General features: G+C 45.3%; 1 long non-coding RNA gene across 1 annotated transcript; it reads left to right on the top strand.

Annotated features, from left to right (window-relative positions):
* The first annotated feature begins 214 nt into the window (after positions 1-214).
* LOC125122155 (uncharacterized) lies at positions 215-3,404 on the top strand. Its single transcript, XR_007133711.1, has 3 exons — positions 215-323; positions 1,156-1,208; positions 3,004-3,404. It is a non-coding gene; the product is annotated as an uncharacterized LOC125122155 (long non-coding RNA).
* The last annotated feature ends 2,599 nt before the right edge of the window (positions 3,405-6,003 follow it).

Here is a 6,003-nt window from a genome sequence, read left to right as displayed (position 1 = left end):
GCCGTGACTTGAGAATGACAGCGGGTGTGCCTTACTGGGATCGAGGCAGAGAAACTGGCAGAAGAGTGGGCGAGCGCATGCGTCTGTGCGTGTGTGCGCGCGCCTGTGTCTGTGTGCGCGCGCGGACAAAACTCCTGCCGATGAAACTGACAAAGGCGAGGGCGCCTCGAGTCCCTTGGGGCCACAGAGCTGGCGCAGCCAATGATGCCCGAGACAGGGGGAGGGACCAATAGAGTGCCTGGCAGAGCCAAACCCAAGCAAAAACAAAGCCGTCTCTCGGAAACAAAAATGAAACAGACGTGGCCGGGGAGAGCTAAATATTTGTGAGATGATGTGAACAAAGGGGAAAAGTCAATCCAGGCAAGTTTAAGCGTCTGCTTGGAGCCTTGGGCGGCTCTGATCGCTGGATACTTTATGAGAATGTCCTTTGCCCCTTCTCTCCCTCTCTCCCAGAAGGAAAATAAATCCTCGGCCAAATGAGACTTGACGGCCTGAAAAGAAGTCTGTCTCCAGACTGTCCCAGCTGGTGCGGGCGGGACCGGGCCAGAGGTGCCGCATGGGTCACAATGCGGCCGGTGGCTCAGTGCTGTCACCCCTAAACTCTCACCACCTCTCGTGGTGCGGAGACCCCAGGCCCTCCGCAGAGCTAGGACAGGCACAGCGCCAAGGAAGCCTTTGTTTTTCCCTCTAGCCCTTCTCGCCAACCGGGGATATAACTCCTGGGTATTTCTGCAATATAATATCGCTCCTAGTATCCCACCCCTGATACGCTGCACGGCAGCCTCTCAGCCCCACCCCCACCGCCCACTGTGAGTCACCTCCCCTTTCTCGCCTTTAAACCACAGCAGCGCACAGCGAGGCCCTATTGCGGTTGCCCATAAATGCGCAGGCGAGGAGCCACTAATATCTGTTTGAGGACTTGGCATTTTAATTAGCACATTCTAGCTGCCCTTAACCCCGACCTGTGTCCCACCTCTCCTCCCCCTCCCAGTGTCCTCTCCCAACCTCCCTGCTCATCCTCCATCTATGTAAAAAAGCCATAAAGGCTTTCTCCAATCGTCTTCTTGGAGTTTATGCAACCCCCAGCACACGGGTTGATTGGAAAGGTCTCTCTCCTGGATAACAACAATTCAATGTGCCTTGACATTTTAATAGCCTGCCGTCCTGGTGAACACAAGCGAGCAAGGCAGTGAAGCAAAAATCATTAGGTAAGCAAGATAATCTAAGCAGGATCTGCCGCCTTCATGCTCATGTCTGGGGGCAAAGCTTCACAGTGGGGCCAGTCAGCAAAGCTGGCCTCATCCTGCCCAGCAGAGCTTTGCATGTGTGCTCTTGTATATATACACTGGTTCTGCTAGAGACATGAACCCCTACAAACAGGTTTATAGCATGAGAGTATACAGATTTACAATGACTCAAAATACCTGCCACCCCCTGCAAACCACCACAAATTAAGCCTATTGCTCTCAGTTCAGGCTTTGCTGTATTATTGAGAATAAAGCAAATGTTGGCTGGGACTCCTAATATCAACCATCTAAAAGCTGATGTCTCCCTATGCCTATATACATATTTATTTATATAAAGATTTTTAAGATAATGCCATGGTTAAATATAGAATTCAAACAAATATATAAAATAAATGCTTTATGCCTACTGTTCAAGGTAATATTATCAATGCTCCACATCTATTAACTCACTTTATCTTGGAAACATATATTCTGTTATCCCCATCTTACAGATAAGGTGACTGAGGTGCATGTCATCAAAACAACTTGTCCAAAGTCATCCTCTTGGAAGTGGCGGAACAGGATTTGAATCCAAGCAGTCTGGCTCTAGAGTACAGGTGGTCATCTCACGCTATGCTATCTCATAGAAAGTAAAACACACAAGTAAATGAAATGTGTCTTTATAAAGTCAGTGCATTCATAAATGTGTTTATTTACACATGCAATGCATACATTTCGATGGATGCTCCAAAGGTGCAAAGCAATGTGACTGACTGCTTTTCAACACAAACACCTGCATTCGCGTGTTCAGCCATAATCACATATCCAACATCTTGTGGGTCCCAAAATCCTGTGTTGGTACTGATGATGCAGCAATTAATTAGACACAACTGCCATCCCCAAGTAGGCTGTAGCCTATGGGAAAGACAAACCAGCAAATGGATGCTTGACCTTGCAGGTGATAGGTTAGAGACTGACCCAGAGTTGCAAAGGGTCAGAGGACCCCTCCCACGCCCCCACCTGCCTCACACATACCCCCTCTCAAGTTCTTCTTGGAAAGCCACACAACTATACCCAAGAGGTTGCCATCACTGCACTGGAAGTGCTCCATTGGGGGACTGCTTTCAAGACCGTTTTTATAAGCTGCCCAAGAAAATGGGTCTTGCTATTTGATAATTACACATAACACACACGGTCACACCCCTTTCTCAGGGAAGAGGTAGGAGTGACATCACAAAACCGGGGGCCGGGGGCGCTGGGCACAGATGACAGAAAAGTCTCCTGTTGGATCCCAACCCTTTGGGATGCCCAGAAGTCCTCAGTGTAGATCCGTTTCCCTGGGTGCTGACTTAGCAAGCTCTTCACTTTATGAATATGACCCTCGGAGGAGAGAGCCCCTCTCAGCAGCCCCCCGAACTATGTTATCACCGTTATTAAGGAGCTTAAAGAGGAGCTGGGAGGAGAGACACCACTGGAATTGCAGCGTGATTGTGATTGATGTGTTCCTATTAGCGTCTCAGTGTTATCTCTCTGGATGGCAAGAACAGCCAGTGGCTTGTAACACAACAGATTACCTGAGTTCTCAGCCTTAGAAGGATGTTTAAATAAAATATAGTCCCTCTTAGCGAGAGGCTCATTTTCTCCACGAGGCTCTCAGACTATTTCATGTCAGCTCTGATTCGCTGTGACTCTCCTCAGTAAACATGTCTTATCATTAATAATTCTTTACAAGCACGATCTCCAAGAGTCCCCTCTCTCTCTCTCTTTCTTTCTCTAGGTGGCTGGATTCAGACACATCACGCACCAGTTTGGGTTCCAAGGTGCTTCCCTCTGAATTTTCACCTGCCTTGCCAAAAATGATTGATTACGCCGGGCCGACTGGGTGTCCGGCAATACCCAACAAATGACTTTGGCCCCTAACAGCAGGCCTTGGCCAGATAGAAATCAATATTTCACCATTAAAATCTATCAAAGAAGAGTTAAGGCACCATCTGTCCCTGCCGCCTCTCTATGGTGTGTGAACATTAAATCCGACACTTGTACTACATGGGTAATCAATATATAGTGGTTCACAGATCATTTGTGGTTCTCTTTTAGCAGTGATGGATGTCTGGAATCGTTGTGATTCATTTTGTCAGACCATTAAACAAGATTCTGTCCAGTTCCTTCCTGATTTCATTTAGAGGATCATTCTTCACAGTTCATAAGAGGGAAACGGTTTTACCAATCTGCTTCTATTTCAATAAGTCACTTTATAGAGATTTTGTGTCCTCCAGACTGTAAAAATTCTGGAGAGATAGTACAAACAGATCTCTAAAACTATTCACTGCATGACATATGCATAAAGTGTGAAGAGAGGAATGTAAATATGTTTACCTCTTTATCTGCAAATGTTGGTTTTAACCCCCTCCTGGCTGGAGCACTAGCCTGCAGGGCACTCTGAGAATGGAGTCCACCGCAGTAGGAGGAGAGGGAGCTGCTGGCTGGGGGACTAATTTACAGAGGCAGGGGAAACCCCTGAACCCTCCTTGCCATGGCTAAAAGTAATGGAAATGGCTTTTCCAGAGGTCTCATTTCAGAGGCTTTCCACTGTTAAGACTCTTAGCCAAATGAATGGCAAGGGTCCCTCTGTACCCTGTGCAGCATGAGAGACACTGACTGTGCCCTTGAGGGCTGTGTGTGGAGAAACACAAGGACCTGCATGACAATTACCACTACCATTTGTGGAGTACCAACCTGTGCCAAGCATCATATGTGCACAAGTCTCAACCATTGCCACTAGACAGGTACCATTCTTCCCACTTTCCAATGAGAAAACTGAGGCTCAGAGAAGTTTAAGAACCTGCCTGAGATGACACTAGCCAAGGAGTGTGAGAATCAGGACCCACACCCAGACCTGTCTGACACCAGAGCCCACATGACCACGGTCAGCTCTTGGTTAGTGGCCATTACCTTGCAGATGATTTTGCTTCAACCCAAGAGAGTTTCTTTCAATTCTCCTAGGATTGCACCAACCAGTGAGGATGCTGTTAGGAAATAAAAATTTTATTTTACTATTATTTTAAGTAAATCTGTAGCAGGATCGCTAAATCATGCACTCCAAAGTCAAACAGTTGATATTAAACTATTTCCTAGTTGAAGATTATTGGATAATTATACCAATGTCTCTGATATTAACACAGATAAGCAAGTGTTGATTTAAGTGTTAACATAAGTCTACATACATATATATGGACAGATACATACATATATAATTTATCTTTATCATATATTAAATGATAAATACATAATTTAAAAGATTTTAGAGATAATTTAGCTTCTCTTTCTTTCCTTTCCTTTTACTATAAAGTTACTGAGTCTCAGAAATACTAAAAGCTGCCACTGGAATAGGAAGCTTGTGTCTTGACTTCCGAGTCAATACACGATATCAAAAAATTGTAAGTAATAGTGTTAGTCAATTATCACGTTTTTGGTGACATATTTATTGAGGGGGCAATTGGAAGAGGGCAGCACCTCTTTCGCAGCTGGGCAGCAGGGAAACCATCTAACTGCTTAAGTCACTAACCACTACGCCCTCCTGCCTCGAGGTGATAACAGCAGAAGGTAAGTCAGGTCTCATCACTTCAGACCCAAGGCCACCTGGCCAGAACCACGTGGACAGCTGCACCCAGGGAATTAATTTCCAGGAAAGGGTACTTTTAGGAGGTGTTTGGCATGGCAGAGGGAGCTCAGATTTAGGCTTCGGAAAGACTAGGCAAAAATCCCATCTGTGCTGCTAATTAACTGTGTCACCTCAGAGAAGTCACTTCACCTTTCTGAGCATCTGTTTCCTCATCTGTGACGGGTGACACCAATCACACCTACCTCACAGAGAAATTGTGAGGATTAGGCGAGACCATATAGACTTCAGCACACGTTAGTGTCCTTTCACCCCTGCCTTCTCTCCTTCCTCCTTGATGTTACTCCATAAATTTATATTATACTATATTTCAATAAGGACTTGTAATGGGATCTGCCACACAAGAATTTATCTAAGTCCTTCTTGATTCTAGAAACATAAAACTTAGGAATTAAAACAAGAATTGAGAGGTCTTTGGTCCACCCATTGACCCAGTGCAGGAATCATGCTCACCACCTGCCCGGCAATTCATTTTCAAGGACCAGGAGTTCAAGCAGTCACCAGAAGTCCACCCCATTGCTGGAGAGTCTTTTAATGATATATTTCTTGCAGAAGCTGCCTCATGAAAATCCTATCCATTAGTCCCAGTAATAATTCCAATACATAACTACTTCATGTTCCAGATAATAATTTAATAGAATGAAAAGAAATCTTCCTTTTAATTTGTGTTAAAGCTGCCTTCTTGAAGCATTTTGATGATTGGATTGAAATCCAAGAGGTTTGTGCCAGACCTGGCTTTACTCATGTCTTTCAGTGTTAGTTCAGCACACTCCAGCTCACATTGCATGTAATCAAAAGTTGGACTTTTTTTTCCCCTTTTTCTTTAGGGTCCTTGTCACTCTCTGGATTTTCTCTGTCTCCAAAGTTCCTTCTTGAGAGTGAAACCCCGAGCTGCACAGAACATTCCAATTCAGGTTTTGTTTGTTTGTTTGTTTTTAATGGCCGCATCCTCAGCATATGGAAGTTCCTGGGCCAGGGATTGAATTCGAGCTCCAGCTGTGACCTACACTGTACTGTGGCAACACCAGATCTTTTTAACCTGCTGCGCTGGGCCAGGGATCAAAGTGCCTCCATAGGGCTGGAGCTGCTACAGTCGAA

Source organism: Phacochoerus africanus, chromosome 3 (genome assembly GCF_016906955.1).
Source record: "Phacochoerus africanus isolate WHEZ1 chromosome 3, ROS_Pafr_v1, whole genome shotgun sequence".
In the NCBI taxonomy this organism is placed as follows: domain Eukaryota; kingdom Metazoa; phylum Chordata; class Mammalia; order Artiodactyla; family Suidae; genus Phacochoerus; species Phacochoerus africanus.
Note: the sequence above shows the minus strand (reverse complement) of the source record. Positions and strands in the feature narration are given on the sequence as shown.